We start from the raw sequence: 21,005 nt of genomic DNA on the forward strand, positions 1-21,005 counted from the left end.
GTCTGAACTGAGGTGGCAAAGTGAGCTAAAGAATGATGATGGATTCAACCCAGATCTGTGACTGGGGGTGAGTGTCTCAAACGTTTCAGCGCTCCGTCCATCATCTCCTTGTGTTTGCCTCATATATATGACTAGCCACACCTAGATCTTCAGAGCTATGGCATCGTTCAGGCATGAACCCCAAATTTCATATCCTTCTTCCCCTGTGAGCTTTTATGCCTGAACCGCTTTTCTTTTTGACCGGTGCTTCACATAAGTCAAAGAACCCGCTTCCAGGTCACCCAAGAAACACTGAAGTAGTCGGGGCAGCAAAGAGAGGGACGAATTCTCATGCACTGAGCCTGGAGAACAGAGACCAGCTACCTCACCACACACCGATCACAGAAACCAGACACACGTTGCCTTCACACAGCGGCCCACCACTGGCTGCCGCTGGTAAGTTCCTGGCACTGATGTAATACTAGTGTTGAAGTCATTTATAGCAGTATGGCGTCATCTTCATGTAGAATCACCCTAGATATGCGTAGCAAGAAAAATGAAATGAGAAAAGGGTTCATGAAAATTGAAAGAAGGCAGGATAAAAGAGAAGTAGAAGGAAAGGGCACCAACTTCTGCAGTCTAGTCCTTCTAGTCCTGCCTCAGCAACAGGAAACAGAACATGAGACACAGGAAGCAGCCTTTATTTCAACCTCACTTCTCAGGAGCTGACGATTAAGGCTTGTATTTTGCACTAAGATACTAAGGGCCTGAGGTACACATGGCCGGATAAGTTACTCAATCAGATGTGAAAGATATACCATCCATTTTATTATAAGAGCATTATATCCTACGGCACCTGTAATAAGGAGTACGGTATCTGTATTTACACCTTTGGTGCTTCCGTGAGTGTGGTTGCACATTCAGTGCTTCCTAGTGGTAACACCTTTTCTGCTTCCATGTGAGTGCTCGTACCCTCAGTGTGAATGAGAGCGGTTGCACCTTCAGTTCTTCAGTGAGTTGTTGCACCTGCAAAGCTTCCATGAGAATGGCTGCACATTCAATGATTCCTAGTGGTGACACCTTTACAACTCTCCTTGTGAGTGGTTGCATTTGCAGTGCGTTCACTGTGAGTTCTTGCACTTTTAATTGCATCCGTGCGAGTGGCTGCACCTTCAGTGCTTCCGTGCGAGTAGCTGCACCTTCAGTGCTTCCGTGCGAGTAGCTGCACCTTCAGTGCTTCCGTGCGAGTAGCTGCACCTTCAGTGCTTCCGTGCAAGTAGCTGCACCTTCAGTGCTTCCATGCGAGTGGCTGCACCTTCAGTGCTTCTGTGTGAGTGGCTGCACCTTCAGTGCTTCTGTGTGAGTGGCTGCACCTTCAGTGCTTCCGTGCGAGCGCTCGCACCTTCAGTGCTTCCGTGCGAGTGGCTGCATCTTCAGTGCTTCCGTGTGAGTGGCTGCACCTTCAGTGCTTCCGTGTGAGTGGCTGCACCTTCAGTGCTTCTGTGTGAGAGGCTGCACCTTCAGTGTGAGTGGCTCCACCTTCAGTGCTTCTGTGTGAGAGGCTGCACCTTCAGTGCTAGTGGCTGCACCTTCCGTGCTTCCGTGTGAGTGGCTGCACCTTCAGTGCTTCCGTGGGAGTAGCTGCACCTTCAGTGCTTCCGTGGGAGTAGCTGCACCTTCAGTGCTTCCGTGGGAGTAGCTGCACCTTCAGTGCTTCCGTGCGAGTGGCTGCACCTTCAGTGCTTCTGTGTGAGAAGCTGCACCTTCAGTGCGAGTGGCTGCACCTTCAGTGCTTCCGTGCGAGTGGCTGCACCTTCAGTGCTTCTGTGTGAGAGGCTGCACCTTCAGTGCGAGTGGCTGCACCTTCAGCGCTTCCGTGTGAGTGGCTGCACCTTCAGTACTTCTGTGTGAGAGACTGCACCTTCAGTGCTTCTGTGTGAGAGGCTGCACCTTCAGTGCGAGTGGCTGCACCTTTAGTCCTTCCGTTCGAGTGGCTGCACCTTTAGTCCTTCCGTTCGAGTGGCTGCACCTTCAGTGCTTCAGTGCGAGTGGCTGCACCTTCAGTGCTTCAGTGCGAGTGGCTGCACCTTCAGTGCTTCCGTGCGAGAGGCTGCACCTTCAGTGCGAGTGGCTGCACCTTCAGTGCTTCTGTGCGAGTAGCTGCACCTTCAGTGCTTCCGTGCGAGTAGCTGCACCTTCAGTGCTTCCGTGAGAGTAGCTGCACCTTCAGTGCTTAAGCGCGAGTGGCTGCACCTTCAGTGCGAGTGGCTGCACCTTCAGTGCTTCCGTGCGAGTAGCTGCACCTTCAGTGCTTCCGTGCGAGTGGCTGCACCTTCAGTGCTTCTGTGTGAGAGGCTGCACCTTCAGTGCGAGTGGCTGCACCTTCAGTGCTTCTGTGTGAGAGGCTGCACCTTCAGTGCGAGTGGCTGCACCTTCAGTGCTTCCGTGTGAGTGGCTGCACCTTCAGTGCTTCCGTGTGAGTGGCTGCACCTTCAGTGCTTCCGTGTGAGTGGCTGCACCTTCAGTGCAAGTGGCTACACCTTCAGTGCTTCCGTGCGAGTGGCTGCACCTTCAGTGCGAGTGGCTGCACCTTCAGTGCGAGTGGCTGCACCTTCAGTGCAAGTGGCTGCACCTTCAGTGCTTCCGTGTGAGTGGCTGCACCTTCAGTGCTTCCGTGTGAGTGGCTGCACCTTCGGTGCAAGTGGCTGCACCTTCAGTGCTTCCGTGCGAGTGGCTGCACCTTCAGTGCGAGTGGCTGCACCTTCTGTGCGAGTGGCTGCACCTTCAGTGCGAGTGGCTGCACCTTCAGTGCGAGTGGCTGCACCTTCAGTGCTTCTGTGTGAGTGGCTGCACCTTCAGTGCTTCCGTGCGAGTGGCTGCACCTTCAGTGCTTCCGTGCGAGTGGCTGCACCTTCAGTGCTTCCGTGCGAGTGGCTGCACCTTCAGTGCTTCTGTGTGAGAGGCTGCACCTTCAGTGCGAGTGGCTGCACCTTCAGTGCTTCCGTGTGAGTGGCTGCACCTTCAGTACTTCTGTGTGAGAGACTGCACCTTCAGTGCGAGTGGCTGCACCTTTAGTCCTTCCGTTCGAGTGGCTGCACCTTTAGTCCTTCCGTTCGAGTGGCTGCACCTTCAGTGCTTCAGTGCGAGTGGCTGCACCTTCAGTGCTTCAGTGCGAGTGGCTGCACCTTCAGTGCTTCCGTGCGAGAGGCTGCACCTTCAGTGCGAGTGGCTGCACCTTCAGTGCTTCCGTGCGAGTAGCTGCACCTTCAGTGCTTCCGTGCGAGTAGCTGCACCTTCAGTGCTTCCGTGAGAGTAGCTGCACCTTCAGTGCTTAAGCGCGAGTGGCTGCACCTTCAGTGCTTCCGTGCGAGTAGCTGCACCTTCAGTGCTTCCGTGCGAGTGGCTGCACCTTCAGTGCGAGCGGCTGCACCTTCAGTGCTTCCGTGTGAGTGGCTGCACCTTCAGTGCTTCCGTGTGAGTGGCTGCACCTTCAGTGCTTCCGTGTGAGTGGCTGCACCTTCAGTGCAAGTGGCTACACCTTCAGTGCTTCCGTGTGAGTGGCTGCACCTTCAGTGCGAGTGGCTGCACCTTCAGTGCGAGTGGCTGCACCTTCCGTGTGAGTGGCTGCACCTTCAGTGCTTCCGTGTGAGTGGCTGCACCTTCAGTGCAAGTGGCTGCACCTTCAGTGCTTCCGTGCGAGTGGCTGCACCTTCAGTGCGAGTGGCTGCACCTTCAGTACGAGTGGCTGCACCTTCAGTACGAGTGGCTGCACCTTCAGTGCAAGTGGCTGCACCTTCAGTGCTTCCGTGCGAGTGGCTGCACCTTCAGTGCTTCCGTGCGAGTGGCTGCACCTTCAGTGCTTCCGTGTGAGTGGCTGCACCTTCAGTGCGAGTGGCTGCACCTTCAGTGCAAGTGGCTGCACCTTCAGTGCGAGTGGCTGCACCTTCAGTTCTTCTGTGTGAGAGGCTGCACCTTCAGTGCGAGTGGCTGCACCTTCAGTGCTTCCGTGCGAGTAGCTGCTCCTTCAGTGCTTCCGTGCGAGTAGCTGCACCTTCAGTGCTTCCGTGCGAGTAGCTGCACCTTCAGTGCTTAAGCGCGAGTGGCTGCACCTTCAGTGCGAGTGGCTGCACCTTCAGTGCTGCTGTGTGAGAGGCTGCACCTTCAGTGCGAGTGGCTGCACCTTCAGTGCTTCCGTGCGAGTAGCTGCACCTTCAGTGCTTCCGTGCGAGTGGCTGCACCTTCAGTGCTTCCGTGCGAGTAGCTGCACCTTCAGTGCTTAAGCGCGAGTGGCTGCACCGTCAGTGCGAGTGGCTGCACCTTCAGTGCTTCCGTGCGAGTATCTGCACCTTCAGTGCTTCCGTGCGAGTAGCTGCACCTTCAGTGCTTCCGTGCGAGTGGCTGCACCTTCAGTGCTTCCGTGCGAGTGGCTGCACCTTCAGTGCTGCCGTGCGAGTGGATGCACCTTCAGTGCTTCAGTGCGATCGCTCGCACCTTCAGTGCTTCCGTGTGAGTGGCTGCACCTTCAGTGCTTCCGTGTGAGTGGCTGCACCTTCAGTGCGAGTGGCTGCACCATGATTGTGCCATATTTGTAGTTTCACCCCGTCACCATCATCCACGCTCCCTCAGACTTCTTCCATAGCCATGTAACTGCTCTCTTCCTCATACTCCCCTGCCAGGAATCCTTCTGTAATACTGGCGTGCCCCAGTACGCAGAAACCATGGGAGGCTCCCGGATGTTGGCATGCACCAAGGGTATAATGCTGCTGGCACTGCATGCCATCTGCGGGTCACTGGAGTAGGAGGACCTGCTGCTGTGTAGAAGAGCCTCATGTGTGCATTTATTGCCCTTTTTAACAAAAGGAAACCCAAGGATTGCATACAAATCTCAGACAGAGAAGAGCCTGGCAGGCCCTCCTGCATGCGAGCACGGCACTGGTGGCGAGCTCTGGGCTGGCTACCCAGGGGACCTCTAGCCACAGAACGCAGGCTCCACCCCATGGCCGGGCAGACCTCGGCTGCAACGGTCAGCGGTGGCTTGTCTCCCATCCAGAGAGGCCCTGGCCTGCCTGCTGGGGCTACACTGTTCCTGCTGGGGCAGCTCCAAAGCTGATGTGCACGTGCTGGTGTCTGTCGAGTGACATACTGGACGAAAAACGTTGGAATGGATTGTGGCCTCCAGCGTTTGCCATTAGCGAAGACGCTTGCATTGCACCCATCACCGCTGTGCATACATCTGTGCTAGAAATGGGCCGAGGGCGCGTGTTGATGCGGTCAGTATCCTCGCGTGCATGCATAACGGAGACGAGAGGTGGGATAAGGGAGAGAGGGGCATAACGAAATGGGGGCGCGCGAGTCCGGAAGGATGAGAGAAGGGATGAGTGAGACAGAGGGCATCAGAAAGAGACATATGGGACGGGGAGACACGTCTGGGAGGGAGGGGAGATGAGGGGGCGTGGGGGGTTAAGAGAGATGCATGAGAGGAAAGGGGACGGGAAACAAGGGAAAGAGCGAGGATGGTAGAAAGGGAGAGGTCGAGGGAGACACGAGCGCCCTAGAGATGGGCGGCGAGGGAGATGTACATTAGGGTCCGAGAGAAGTGAAAAGTAAAATTAGAGATAGTGTGAGGGGGCTGAGGGGGGAGAGAGGGCACGTGGGGGCGAAGGAGACACCGAGATGAGGGGGCATGGTGAGAGAGAGACAGAATGGGTGAGGGATAGGAGTAGAGTCAGAGAGACAGTGAAGGACACGGTGAAGTGGTCGGACAGACCACAAAGGGGTGGAGAGATGGAAAGCGAGGAGGAGACAGAGAGCGCGAGAGCGCGAGGGAGACAGATGAGATGACACAAACTAAAGGAGACAAAGTATGTGGTGGACGGTAAAAGAAGAGACACGGTTTAAGACAGGCAAAGACAGACAAACAAAGGGGGGTGGGGTGATGGAGACTTGGAAAGCGGGCGAGTGACTATAAGGGAGTGTGCATGGGTGAGCTGCAGAGTGGGGGCGGGGTGGCCACCGGAGCTCGCATCTCTGCTACCCAAAGGGCTCCCTCCGACTCCCGCCTCAGAAGGGGTGAAGAATGATAAAAACAAGAGGTTAAGGGTCACTCTGTGCTCAGGCCAGGCCCGCCCCTCCCCCAGGCTCGCCCCAGAGAACCCAGCCTCAGATAAGAGAAACCAGCCGGACCAGATTATGCAGGAAACGCACAGGTCAGCAGTTTGGGACTCGCATTGTTTCTGCGGTGATCCTGGGCAGGCGTCATTCAGCCAGTCACGTAGCAGGCCCATAAACCGCGGCGCTGCTGTCCTGTTTGCCACTGGCACAGTAGACCTTCGCCCCCTGTAAGAACCGGTTCCACGTGAGCACGCACTGGGGATTGTGATGTGTCAGCCCTGGCGGGAAAACAAGGAGCCTGCCCTCCAGCGACCATTCCCAGCATGCCAAACCCTGTGTACACATGGATTCTCCTTTAAGTTATTTTTGGGAGGCGGGGGATTTATATAGCGCGAACTTGTGTCAAAGATGTCAGAGCGCTTTATATGAGAGCAGGAAGTAGGTCCCTGTAAACAAACAGGAACACAAGGAGCAAACAGATAAAAAAAAAATTGCGACCTCGCAGTACCGGATGTAACACAGATGATGAAATGTGATTTATAAAGCGCCCAGCTATTCGTCAGAGTGTCCCGGCGCTACGTTTACAGGTAAGGGCATTCAGCTTTGAGAAACTAGTTTTGAACGCAGATTGAGATTACACTCAACAAAGGTCGACACCGTCTCCCACCACACTCTACGCAAGATTCCACGACGCGGGCATCAGCGGCAAAGCCTTCGAGTGGATCCTCCCCTTCCTCATGGGCGGTCCCAGAGGGTCAAGCTCCCACCGATCTCCTCAGAACCTACAGAGATGAGCAGTGGCGTCCTTCAGGGCTCCTCCCTGAGCCCCACCGTCTCAAACATCTGCACGGCCCCGCGGGCAGCCATCGTCAGAAACCACGGGTAAAACATCGTCTCCTACGCCAACGAAACCCAGCTGATTCTCTCCCTCACTGACGTATTGCCGCAAAGAACCACTTCCAAACGGGACGAAGGCAGTCATCACCTGGATGAAGGACAGCTGCCTCAATCTCAACTCCGACAAAACGGAAGTTCTCATCCTGGGAACCAACCCATCCGCGTGGGACAACTCCTGACCAGGCACGTAACCTCGGCATCATCCTGGACTCCTCACTCTCAATGAACTGCCAAATCAACACGTCTCATCCTTCTGCTTCCACATGCCTCGCCTGCTATGAAAGATTTTTAAGTGGATCGCCACAGAGTCCAGAAGAATGGCCTCTCAGTCGCTCGTCGGCAGCAAACTCGACTACGGCAACACACTCTACGCCGGCACCGCCCAGAAGCTCCAAAAGAACTTGCAAAGAATCCAGAATGTCACCGCAAGATTTATCCTGGACATCCTACGCTGCAGCCACATCGCCGAACACCTGAGAAACCCCCACTGGCTCCTGATCAACCAACGATTCACCTTCAAGTTCTTCAGGCAAGCCTAGAAGGCCCTCCACAACATCAGACCTGCATACCTGAACCACCGCCTCTCCTTCTACACTCCCACCAGACACCTCCGCTCCGCCAACCTGGTCCTGGCCACTATCCCACGGATCTGCAAAACCACAGCCAGAGAAGATCCTTCTCCTACCTCGCTGTAAAGACCCGGAACTCTCTTCCTCTACACCTCGGACAATCACACTCACTGCCTCAATTCAGGAAGGACAAGACCTGGCTCTTCGACTCAACGGACTGCTCTTCGACTAAGCTGCAGAACCTACCCCCCAGCGCCTTAAGACCCTCACAGGAGATTAAATGCGATCTATAGGAGCCCTGATTGATCGAAAAGTCAAGAGGGAGATTGTCCAGGCAGGGTGGCCCAATTAAAAAGGAGCGGCGATCTTGGGTTCCTAACCGGGAGATATGACCGAAATCTGGATGCCAGGTACCTAGGACCAGTATGATGTTACGACCAGTATGATGTAGCGCTCTATGGGTGAGTACAAGGGCTTTGAACAGCCATACTCTCAGGTATTCCCATACCTTAAAAACAAGAATTGGCAAATCCAATAGGTCTCACCTTAGGGACCTTTTGGCTTTGCCACTGCTTTTAGCCATACTGCACAGCATTCTTGATGCTGTGCAACCGGGCTGATAAACAAGGGGAAAAAGGCAGCTGCCTCCATTACTTTGTAGGTGCGCACACCAAGCCTGTTGAGCACCTACAAAATGATGCAAATGGTTTTTCTTTTCGTTTATTGATCATAGTTGAATCGGTAAGCAAAACTAAAAAAAACGAATGGAAGTGGGTGGTGAAAGAGCATAACTGGGGAAGCAATACAGGCCACATGGGGTGGGTAGAAGCAACCCAGGGTGTGCAGGGAAAGAAACACAGACTGTGCGGGGAAAGCAACACAGAGGGCATGGGTGTGTGGAAGCAAAATGGAGGGAAGGAAATGGAGGCAGAGCAATGTTAAAGGATGGTGGAAGCATACGAATGAGAGAGCGCTGTGTGGAGTGAGAGCTCATGGGAGGGTGACTCGGAGGGCCCTTGAGCTAAAGAAAACGGTAACCTCGGCTCTGGTGATTTCGCAGCTTGATTACTGCAATTCTCTGTTTGTGGGCTCCCAGCAGTGCATAAGATGCAAATGCTCCAAAATGCTGCAGCCTGAGTCCGTTAAATCTCTCAAAATTCAATTCCATCTCTCACAGCATTTGCGATTTGCACTGGCTACCCATCAGGGAGTGGATTCAAGTTAAGGCCCGGCGCTGGGCCCATACGGCCCATCACAAGATTGGCCGCCTCTCCCTCCAAATGACTTTCAAGTGGTATATACCCATTCGTAATCTTCGATCCTCGACTGCCAATAAAATAGTGGTCCCCAGGATCAAGAAGGCCGCCTGGGAGGGAGAAGTTTCTCCCACACGGCTTGTAAATGGTGGAATGCATTGCGCGACCACCTTAGCGCTCAGACCAATCCGTTTAGTTTTAGAAAGCAAGTAAAGACCTGGCTGTTTCTCACGGCCACTAAGTAGGTTCTTTCTTCTATTTCTTTTTTTCTGTTAGATACCATTCAGACACAGCGTCAAAACGCCTCTTCTTGTATATGTGCACTCTACAAGTCCATTAACATTGTTAAAAGTGGATGCTTGTGTAAGAGTGGAACGCAGGGCAAAGTTGTGGAAAATTGAAAACACATACACTCCCATGGAATGCTTAAGAAATGTGTGATTTACGTTTTTGAAATTATGATAGTGTTAATAGTAAGAAATGAAATGTGCACTCAAAATAGAGGAAAGGACCTAGTTGAAAGGGATGCGAGAAGAACAACAAGTGCAAATTTGTAGAAAACTGTAAAAGCACTGAGAGTGGCTCGAAGAAAAAAGCTGTTGCATGTAGGCCTTTTACAATGTTATGAAAAGAAATGTGCCAGAAGAAGTGCGAAAACACTGAGAATAGGGGAAACGTAGGCACTCTCTTTAGAAAAAGAAAAATGTTCCTAGAAAGCAGACACTTGTGGATGGATAATAGGAGCCAGTCGGAGAGGTGGTATACAGGCTCTGCTTCATGGGAGGGACAAAGATTTAGACTAGATAAATGGGATAAAACAAATAAAACGATCAACTATGAAGCAAGAAATAAGAGTGACAGAACAAAAGACCAATGAAAAGGAATGGGTGAAGCTGATTTTCAGGTCAGCTATCAACACCCTCTCAATAAGTCTTATGCAACATTCGACCTACCAAGCCCGAAAGGTGGGGCACTGGGTTTCTGTTTGTCATCAGACTAGTTTACTGTGAAAATATATCCACAATTCTGGTTTATTTGCTATAACTCTGCCCCGCTTCAATGAGCACCAGTATTATATCTGGGGGAGGACCGGAAAACTGACGAGAAAATTTAATTATTACTGTATATGAACTGAGTAGTTGGGGATCCAAGTTTCCGCATACTGGTCCGATGTTAAGTTATTATATAGCATATCAAGCATGAGTTGTTTTTTATGTGCCAGTGCACATGTTCATCCATTTGAACTACATCCGTTTAAGACACCTAAATAAACACCAATTCTACATGGATAATGTGTTATTTTGATTAGGGCAAAGCCGATACATGTATCAAAAGCATCTCTGGTGCTGTTGTCCCACTTGTCATCAGAGGCTTTCACTAAAATAGCTCCCAGCACCCTCAAACCCGTTTTATAAATAGCTCTCAATCCAGCATCATAAGGTTTTACTCCATAGACCCATACGCTGGGGTGCTGCTGCTCCTGCACCTCATCAGCATTTTTCGGTAGAGCATCATAAGGTTATACTCCATAGAGCCATACGCTAGGGGTGCTGCTGCTCCCACACCTCATCAGCGTCTCTCGGTGCAGCATCATAAGGTTATACTCCATAGACCCATACGCTGGGGTGCTGCTGCTCCCGCACCTCATCAGCGTCTCTCGGTGCAGCATCATAAGGTTATACTTCGTAGAGCCATACGCTAGGGTGCTGCTGCTCCGGCACCTCATCAGCGTCTCTCGGTGCAGCATCATAAGAATACACTTCGTAGAGCCATACGCTGGGGTGCTGCTGCTCCCGCACCTCATCAGCGTCTCGCGGTGCAGCATCATATGGTTATACTTCGTAGAGCCATACGCTGGGGTGCTGCTGCTCCCGCACCTCATCAGCGTCTCTCGGTGCAGCATCATATGGTTATACTTCATAGAGCCATACGCTAGGGTGCTGCTTCTCCCGCACCTCATCAGCGTCTCTCGGTGCAGCATCATAAGAATACACTTCGTAGAGCCATACGCTGGGGTGCTGCTGCTCCCGCACCTCATCAGCGTCTCGCGGTGCAGCATCATAAGGTTACACTTCGTGGAGCCATACGCTGGGGTGCTGCTGCTCCCGCACCTCATCAGCGTCTCTCGGTGCAGCATCATATGGTTATACTTCGTAGAGCCATACGCTGGGGTGCTGCTGCTCCCGCACCTCATCAGCGTCTCTCGGTGCAGCATCATATGGTTATACTTCGTAGAGCCATACGCTGGGGTGCTGCTACTCCCGCACCTCATCAGCGTCTCTCGGTGCAGCATCATATGGTTATACTTCGTAGAGCCATACGCTGGGGTGCTGCTGCTCCCGCACCTCATCAGCGTCTCTCGGTAGAGCATCATAAGGTTATACTTCATAGAGCCATACGCCAGAGTGCTGCTGCTCCTGCATCTCATCAGCGTCTCTCAGTAGAGCATCATGAGGTTATACTTCGTAGAGCCATACGATACGGTGCTGCTGCTCCCGCACCTCAACAGCATCATAAGGTTATACTCCATAGAGCCACATGCTAGGGTGCTGGTGCTCCCACACCTCATCAGCGTCTCTCAGTAGAGCATCATAAGGTTATACTGCTGGAGCAGAGTTTTCTGTTGAAAATCTATTGGGTTTTAAGCTCTGGTTTGTCTATTTGTCGAAAATAAAATTATTAATTCATAATTATTAATTATTTGTTTTGTGTAAATGTTCTGACTAACCAACATGAATTAACAAGAGAAAATTACACGTGGGAACGCGTTTGTATTGCTTACTAAATAATGTGCATTTTTTATTAAATAAATGTTGTTGCTGTTTATTTTAAAGCACAAAACGCTTTTGAATTGTCGTGTACTAATGCTTTTCTGTGTTGCAAAGACTAGATAATTACATACACATAAGGGTATTAGTGGGGTTAACACTGTTTAATCACTATGCTGTGGTAACGTTGTTTTTGTCTCTTTTAATTAAGATGGTACGTTTTGGCCTAGTAAAAGATGGCTGCCGTTTGCAGCCTGGGCTCGAGTAACTGAATTTTGATGAGAAGGCCTTGCTGAACATGGTCGAGAGTCATCTGACCACAGTCTTCGCCTGGTTTAAAAGTTTTCCGTGAGGACAGCAGTTCTGGGCGAACATCCAAGTGCATCTGAGTAACCTTGGAGGACAAAGGAGCCACAATGAACTTTGTGATCATAATGCTGGTTTCGAGGAAATATGAACATGAAGAGATACATTTAGAATTTTTAGTTCCGTCTTCCGTCTTTTTATTTTTGTGATTTTTCTGAGCGGAGATTTTCCAAATGTAGCGATGCTACATCCTTTCCTGCTCGCTCTGCTCAGCATTTCAGCGGATATCTAAAACATTTTATGTTGCCTTCTTTTGTTAAATTTATTATAAATATTGTTAGCCTAGAGAGGGTCTTTGCCACTTTGCCATTTTCTTCCCAAACCTGCGTTGGTGAGGATCTATGCTGTGAGGACGGCGACTCGGGAGACTTCTACTGAGAGACCTGTCCTGACCCATTCTGACATTTAGCTAGAATAGGTAATTATGAGAAAAATGATTTACTCTGATTGATTTTCTTTGACTAATTTTAGATAAAGTATCATAATTTTAAATACAGTGTTGGTGGTTATTTCTTGTCAATTACTGAGTACTCTATTTTGATTATTGTTGTATAGATTGTTTAGATCATGACTCAGGACAGTTACAATTAGGTCTTATCGACCTCAGTGTAGATGCAGGGTGTTTAGGAGTGTTTCTTTCCACAGGTTCAGTGTTGGTAGAGTATTTGAGCGTATGTTAGTAAAATGGGCCCAAGTGTATGATGAGTGCGTGTGCGTGTATCTGTGAAATTACTCTATCCGTGGAAGTAAGGAGATTTTGTACACCCCGATCTGCACCAATACTTCATAGAGCCATATGCTAGGGTGCTGCTGCTCCTGCACTTCATCAGCGTCTCTCAGTAGAGCATCATAAGGTTATACTTCATAGAGCCATATGCTAGGGTGCTGTTGCTCCTGCACCTCATCAGCGTCTCTCAGTAGAGCATCATAAGGTTGTACTCCATTGAGCCATACGCTACGGTGCTGCTGCTCCCGCACCTCAACAGCATCATAAGGTTATACTCCATCGAGCCATACGCTATGGTGCTGCTGCTCCCGCACCTCATCAGCATCTCTCAGTAGAGCATCATAAGGTTATATTCCATCAATCAATCAAGGCATTTGTATAGCGCGCTACTCACCCGGAGGGTCTCAAGGCGCTTGGGGAGGGGGGGGGTCCGCTACTGCTCGAACAGCCAGGTCTTGAGTTGCTTCCTGAAGGCGAGGTGGTCTTGGGTCAGGCGGAGGTGGGTGGGGAGGGAGTTCCACGTCTTGGCGGCCAGGTAGGAGAAGGATCTTCCTCCTGTTGTGGCTCTTCGGATGCGGGGGACGGCGGCGAGGGCGTGGCTGGTCGATCGAAGCTGGCGGGTGGGAGTGTAGAAGTTCAGGCGGTCGTTGAGGTATCTTGGGCCTTGGTTGTGGAGAGCTTTGTGTGCGTGGGTGAGGAGTCGGAACGTGATTCTCTTGTTGATGGGGAGCCAGTGCAGGTTTCTCAGGTGTTCGGAGATGTGGCTGTATCGGGGGATGTCCAGGATGAGTCATGCTGAGGCGTACTGAATGCGCTGGAGCCTTTTCTGGGGTTTTGCAGTGGTTCCGGCGTAGAGGGAGTTGCCATAGTCCAGTCGGCTGGTGACGAGGGCCTTACGCTATGGTGCTGCTGCTCCCGCACCTCATCCGCATCTCTCAGTAGAGCATCATAAGGTTATACTCCAGAGAGCCACACGCTAGGGCGCTGCTGCTCCTGCACCTCATCAGCGTCTCTCAGTAGAGCATCATATGGATATACTCCATAGAGCCACACGCTAGGGCGCTGCTGCTCCTGCACCTCATCAGCGTCTCTCAGTAGAGCATCATATGGATATACTCTGTAGAGCCACACGCTAGGGCGCTGCTGCTCCTGCACCTCATCAGCGTCTCTCGGTGCAGCATCATATGGTTATACTTCATAGAGCCATACGCTAGGGCGCTGCTGCTCCTGCACCTCATCAGCGTCTCTCGGTGCAGCATCATTAGGTTACACTTCATAGAGCCATTAACTAGGGCGCTGCTGCTCCCGCACATCCAACCCGCTTCAAGAGCATCTCTCCGCACAGCATCAAGGAGTTAAGCTTCACTCGTCCGTGAAGGGGGTGCCGCTGTCCTATTTGTCGCCAGAGGGGTGTAGTTAATGCATGGCCGGCACTCACACAACTGTTAAACAAAACAGGTCTCTTTACAACATGACAGAGCCAGGCTTTACTGCCGGTAGACAATGGGGCTGCTGTCGTGTGTCACTAGCGATTGTGCTGAACGAGTTCGAGGCGCTTCAAGGGGCTTGAGACAGGCCTCGGCTGAATGAAGCTCTGGCTTACAAAGGGGGGCGGGGGCTGCGCTGCTGCCTCGTGCAGAGCGTTGAATGCATGCACGACAGAAGCCCACGGAGTCCGGCAGAGGTGTGTACCGAGAGGCGCCGCAGTCCGGTTTGGCATCAGACGCGTGCATTAAACACCGTCAGCCAGGGACATGTTGGAACAGTCCATTTATTATATAAATCGGCTGTCCTCGCCTCCCTTCACAAGGCTGTCGCACTAGACTACCCCAAAGACACCTTAATACTGAGCTGGCCTCTCAGTACGGCTTCTATGCGCTACGGATATTTCTGCCCCAGTTAGCAGAAGGAACATCAAGGGAGAGGTACAAACGGCCGATCAGTGCAGACTGTTCCCCGAAGAGACGGGCTCTGGCTTGAGAGAGGCCCCTTCTCCTCAGCACCCCCACCGCACCCCCATCCCCACGCTCTGAGGTGTTTAGCACAGCAGAGAGCGAGGAGGCGCCCAGCACCCGGTGTCTGCACTGAGACTGAACCTAGGAGAAGCTGCGCCCCCAAGACGCAACTGCCAGGACCCGCCCAGTGCAGCCCCCCCAGCAGCTGCGGAATTCACTTTTGCAGCTATTCTGACAACAACGCGGCCGTATGTTTTACTATGGCCCCCTCTGGTGAGGTGGGCGGGGGGCTTAGGGAGTTCGTGAAGTGTGTTTACCACAACCAGCGTCACGGATTATTCATTCCCTCTCAATACCTCCGGAACCGGGCACGCTACTCCAGATATGGCATCCAGAAGTGGACAGTGTACCCCATCTGTACATTACACCCCAGAGGGGCCCTCTCAAAGTGATACCAAACTCCAGGTGTGGCCAAAGGTGCCCTGCAGAAAGAACTGATGGTCCAGAGAGACCGCCAGAACTGGACCCATTACCTAAGATGTGACCTCCTGGACCCAATACCCAAGATGTGACCTCCGGAACTGGACCCAATACCTAAGGTGTGGCCTCCGGAACTGGACCCAATACCTAAGATGTGACCTCCGGAACTGGACACAATACCTAAGATGTGACCTCCTGGACCCAATACCTAAGGTGTGACCTCCGGAACTGGACCCAATACCTAAGATGTGGCCTCCGGAACTGGACACAATACCTAAGATGTGACCTCTGGAACTGGACACAATACCTAAGATGTGACCTCTGGAACTGGACACAATACCTAAGATGTGACGTACGGAACTGGACCCAATACCTAAGATGTGACCTCCTGGACCCAATACCTAAGGTGTGGCCTCCGGAACTGGACCCAATACCTAAGATGTGACGTACGGAACTGGACCCAATACCTAAGATGTGACGTACGGAACTGGACCCACTACCTAAGATGTGACGTACGGAACTGGACCCAATACCTAAGATGTGATCTCCTGGACCCAATACCCAAGACGTGACCTTCGGAACTGGACCCAATACCTAAGATGTGACCTCCGGAACTGGACCCAATACCCAAGATGTGTCCTCTGGAACTGGACCCAATACCTAAGATGTGAACTCCTGGACCCAATACCTCAGGTGGGACCTCCGGAACTGGACCCAATATCTAAGATGTGACCTCCGGAACTGGACACAATACCTAAGATATGACCTCTGGAACTGGACACAATACCTAAGATGTGACCTCGGGAACTGGACACAATACCTAAGATGTGACCTCGGGAACTGGACACAATACCTAAGATGTGACCTCTGGAACTGGACACAATACCTAAGATGTGACCTCTGGAACTGGACACAATACCTAAGATGTGGCCTCCGGAACTGGACACAATACCTAAGATGTGACCTCCGGAACTGGACACAATACCTAAGATGTGACCTCTGGAACTGGACACAATACCTAAGATGTGACCTCTGGAACTGGACACAATACCTAAGATGTGGCCTCCGGAACTGGACACAATACCTAAGATGTGACCTCTGGAACTGGACACAATACCTAAGATGTGACCTCTGGAACTGGACACAATACCTAAGATGTGGCCTCCGGAACTGGACACAATACCTAAGATGTGACCTCCGGAACTGGACACAATACCTAAGATGTGGCCTCTGGAACTGGACACAATACCTAAGATGTGACCTCTGGAACTGGACACAATACCTAAGATGTGACCTCTGGAACTGGACCCACTACCCAAGATGTGACCTCCTGGATCCACTACCCAAGATGTGACGTACGGAACTGGACCCAATACCTAACATGTGACCTCCTGGACCCAATACCTAAGGTGTGGCCTCCGGAACTGGACCCAATACCTAAGATGTGACCTCCGGAACTGGACCCAATACCTAAGATGTGACGTACGGAACTGGACCCACTACCTAAGATGTGACGTACGGAACTGGACCCAATACCTAAGATGTGACGTACGGAACTGGACCCACTACCTAAGATGTGACGTACGGAACTGGACACAATACCTAAGATGTGGCCTCCGGAACTGGACACAATACCTAAGATGTGACCTCTGGAACTGGACACAATACCTAAGATGTGACCCCTGGAACTGGACACAATACCTAAGATGTGACCTCCGGAACTGGACCCAATACCTAAGATGTGACCTCTGGAACTGGACACAATACCTAAGATGTAGCCTCCGGAACTGGACCCAATACCTAAGATGTGGCTTCCGGAACTGGACCCAATACCTAAGATGTGACCTCTGGAACTGGACCCAATACTTAAGATGTGACCTCCGGAACTGGACCCAATACCTAAGATGTGGCCTCCGGAACTGGACACAATACCTAAGATGTGGCCTCCGGAACTGGACCCAATACTTAAGATGTGACCTCCAGAACTGGACATAATACCTAAGATGTGACCTCCGGAACTGGACCCAATACCCAAGATGTGACCTCCGGAACTGGACCCAATACCTAAGATGTGGCCTCCGGAACTGGACCCAATACTTAAGATGTGACCTCCAGAACTGGACCCAATACCTAAGATGTGACCTCCACAACTGGACCCAATACCCAAGATGTGACCTCCGGAACTGGACCCAATACCTAAGGTGTGGCCCCTGGAACTGGACCCAATACCTAAGGTGTGGCCCCTGGAACTGGACCCAATACCTAAGGTGTGGTCCCCGGAACTGGACACAATACCCAAGATGTGACCTCCGGAACTGGACACAACACTAAGATGAGGCCTGCAGAACTGGACACAACACTAAGATGAGGCCTGCAGAACTGGACCCAATACCCAAGATGTGACCTCCGGAACTGGACACAACACTAAGATGAGGCCTGCAGAACTGGACACAACACTAAGATGTGGCCTCCAGAACTGGACACAACATTAAGATGTGGCCTGCAGAACTGGACCCAATACCTAAGAGGTGACCTCCAGAACTGGACACCATACCTAAGGTGTGGCCTCCGGAACTGGACACAATACCTAAGATGTGGCCTCCGGGACTGGACCCAATACCTAAGATGTGGCCTCCGGGACTGGACCCACTACCTATGATGTGGCCTCCGGAACTGGGTCCCAATACCTAAGATGTGGCCTCCAGAACGGGACACACTACTCAAGATATAGCCTCCAGAACTGAACACAATACATAAGACAAGACCCGCAGAACTGTATACTCTGCCCCAGAAGAGGCCAGCAGAACTGGACACAATTCGTAAGACGTGGCCTGCAGAACTGGTTACATTGTCCCAAAACAAGAATCCAGAAATGGGCACATACTTCAACTGTACAACAAACCCCAGAGGGGACCGCTACAAGGGACACCAAACTCCATACGTGTCCAGACGTGCTCTGCAAAGCAGATCCAATGGTCCAGCAGAGGCCTCTGGAACTGGACACAACCCTCATGTGTTCTCTCCAGATGGGACAAAATGAACTTTGTCATTTTAGAGATTTTGCCTCGTAATCCGGAAAGAGCGCTCATCAGGAGGCCTTCTAAACGGGTGGCAATAATTCAGATACACCCTCCCCCCTCCACAAGCAAACAAAATGCCCAACATGGACCCACCCATATTACCCCACATGTGCCCATCTGCCCTTGCGCCCAGTCAGGCACACTACAACACAACTGGACACACTATTCCAGGTGACGTATTCGGAACAGGACCCCGGAGTTGCCTCCAGAGTGGAGCTCGTGTTCTATAATCGGCCCCCTGGTCTTGGAAAATGGACACAATTGTCTGTGTACGCAGCAAATTCAGAGGTGTTTTTGTTGTCACAATCTGCACACGATTACTCTTAAGTAGGAGTTCATTTCTGCAAAGCGCATAGAGCTACCTGAACCAACTTCCAGGCGCGTTTGTGCATTCCTCCCACACCAATTCCCACCCCCTTATAAAAAGATGCTGGAAACTGGGGTCTGCCCGCTGTCCAGCGACGGACTCCCCGCTGCACAGATCCATGCAGACCCTGGCACCAGCGGCGTCAGTTCTCGCGAGATACCTCCGGGGGTTCAGCGCCTACAGGTGAGCCACGCTAGATCCAGTGAGGAGGCAGAAAGTGTTCAGCTCCTCTGTGATCACGAGGCACGTCCGGGGTCCAGTGGCAGTAGGATAGCTCAGCTGGCTGACTACCAGTTGCAGCGGTAGTATGTGAACTTTGCTCCCTACTTGAAAAGCTCTGGTACTCCATTCTCACCCACCGGGAAGTACCCTGTGTGTTTAAATACCCAATAATAAAAGTTGCACAACTTGTATAGTTCAATAGTACATGCACAATAACACAGCGCTGCGTGAAATACACAATAAATGCATGAATAAAGACACTTACGGTAGGGCTGGGGCGGATTCCTGGGCTGTGGCTGAGTCAGAGCTTGCTGTCTTGTCTCCTGCAGGCGAAACAGGCCGGAACTTCCACCTCAGCAGTCTTTTAAAGATTCCCAGGTTGTGCTGTGGGACCCGCCTCTGCCATGTCCCTGACGGCGGGCAGGGAGGGTGGCAACCAGGCCGCTCCCAGTGATTGGCTGTCTGGGCACCGTCCCGCCCCTCCCTGCACAAGGGTCTGATTGTGAAAGGCGGATGCTTGCACATCACGAGGACTCCGAGGCAGAAGAAACGTGGGGGTGGGCGGGGCCAGGGCCGTCTGTGATTAACCAGGAATTAAAAGGAACTTTCAATTTGAAAGTCTTGAAAGTTTCGAAACTTTTAGGGCCGCCTGAAGTCAGCCATCGATTCAATGTTAGGGACATTTTATAGATCGAAACATTGTACATTTAAGAAAGCTGCACATTTTCTGTCCTTAGCTTGGTGCGAGTTTATTTTATGTTATTTTGTATTTATTTAATGCAGTTTTATATAGCGCGAACTTTACCCAAAGGTGTCAGAGCGCTTTACAAAAGAACCAGGTAAGTTACAAAGGGTACACACGATAGAATTTACACAATAACAAGTTACATATACAATCCGGTTTGTAAAAATTCCAGCATTAGGTTATTACAGGTATAGAATACATATTTACAACGTTGACCTCATGTGAGTGCCAGGCGGGCGTGAGGGTCGTCAAATGGGTTGAATTATTCCTGGAAGTGCCTTTGGAGGAGGAGAGCTTTAAGATCTGAGTGCATGGCCTGCATTTTCATGTTGTGCAGACACTGAAAAAGTAATAACAAGAAATGGCAAACAGGGCTGCCGCCTTTCTCAGAAAAGATTGTCACTTGTGGGTGCTGTGGTTTGATGGATGGGCCAGAAGCTTATACACGAACAAGCGTGTGTAACATCCTCCATGAAACAGCCATTCTGCCTGCACGTGCTCTGAACGTCACTCAGGGATATTCTAAGCAGGTTTAACATTCTTTTCACCTGTTTTCCTGTTCTAAATGCCACTTTATATTTCAAAGTGGAGAAAATACCGCATTTCAATGGTTTTCCAGTTTTTTGCTGTCTTGCTATGAAAATACCAGTCAGGCCGGTAATATATTGTTCAGGTGGCAATGGTTGCCATGATTCGTGGCAAGCGCTTAACTCGCCACGCGGGTCCTGCTGGGCACTGAACTTCCCGAATGTACGCGCGTTCAGAAGCAGAAGAGGCGCGTGGTGTGCCTAGAGTATGGGCACCTCTGGGCATTTCTGATAGATGCTCTGCACGAAATACTGGCGTTATGCCACGAAAGACTACATGTTCCATGTGTAGCGTCTTCCCCAGTCCGGAAGCATGCAAATGAATACGCCACACATGGAGCTCTGTAATAGGCGTCTTTCTTCCTTAGCATACGATCACACACTGCACTCTCATTACGTCATAACCGTCAATAACAACACCGTAACAGCCCCCAGCAAGTTACCTAATTTCTCTGTCGAGTCCACCCAGAACCACAAGGGTACTCGCGCACATAGTCGCACAACACTACGTCTCCCCCTATGTTAAATAAATTGAGGCCCTCGCACTAGTCGTCCAGATCGAGTGCTCTGAGGTAGTTGAGTTGCACTCTGATCGTGCACCGATGGCGCAGGTTCTGATGCTTGATCTGGACTGTTATGCGGGATCACCTCATTCATGATTGCAGGAGCTGATGAACGTCGAGGTAGGTTTTTAAAGTGTGAGGAGTCCCGTGTGATGGGCTTTCATGGACTTTGCACCGTCACCATGTGTCCTTTGTACGTCAAAGCTCTCAGAGGATCAACAACAAACTGAATGTCAGTTTTCTAGTTATGTTTCTGCCAGACCAGGACCCCGTCCCCTTCCTCGCAGGCTGTTTCGTGAGCCCGTCAACGCCGATCGGCATATGTTTTCATTT

At 51.4% G+C, this 21,005-nt stretch overlaps 1 protein-coding gene across 1 annotated transcript in view; it reads right to left on the reverse strand.

The window, feature by feature from the left end:
• ALDOB (aldolase, fructose-bisphosphate B) overlaps positions 1-19,115 on the reverse strand; it is a 53,734-nt gene extending 34,619 nt beyond the window's left edge. The window contains exon 1 of the mRNA XM_085651684.1: positions 19,043-19,115. The gene's annotated coding sequence lies outside the window, so the exon portion shown is untranslated. The remainder of the gene's footprint in view (positions 1-19,042) is intronic.
• Positions 19,116-21,005: the final 1,890 nt, after the last annotated feature.

The sequence above is a fragment of the Triturus cristatus genome, chromosome 4_1 (assembly GCF_964204655.1).
Source record: "Triturus cristatus chromosome 4_1, aTriCri1.1, whole genome shotgun sequence".
NCBI lineage: Eukaryota > Metazoa > Chordata > Amphibia > Caudata > Salamandridae > Triturus > Triturus cristatus.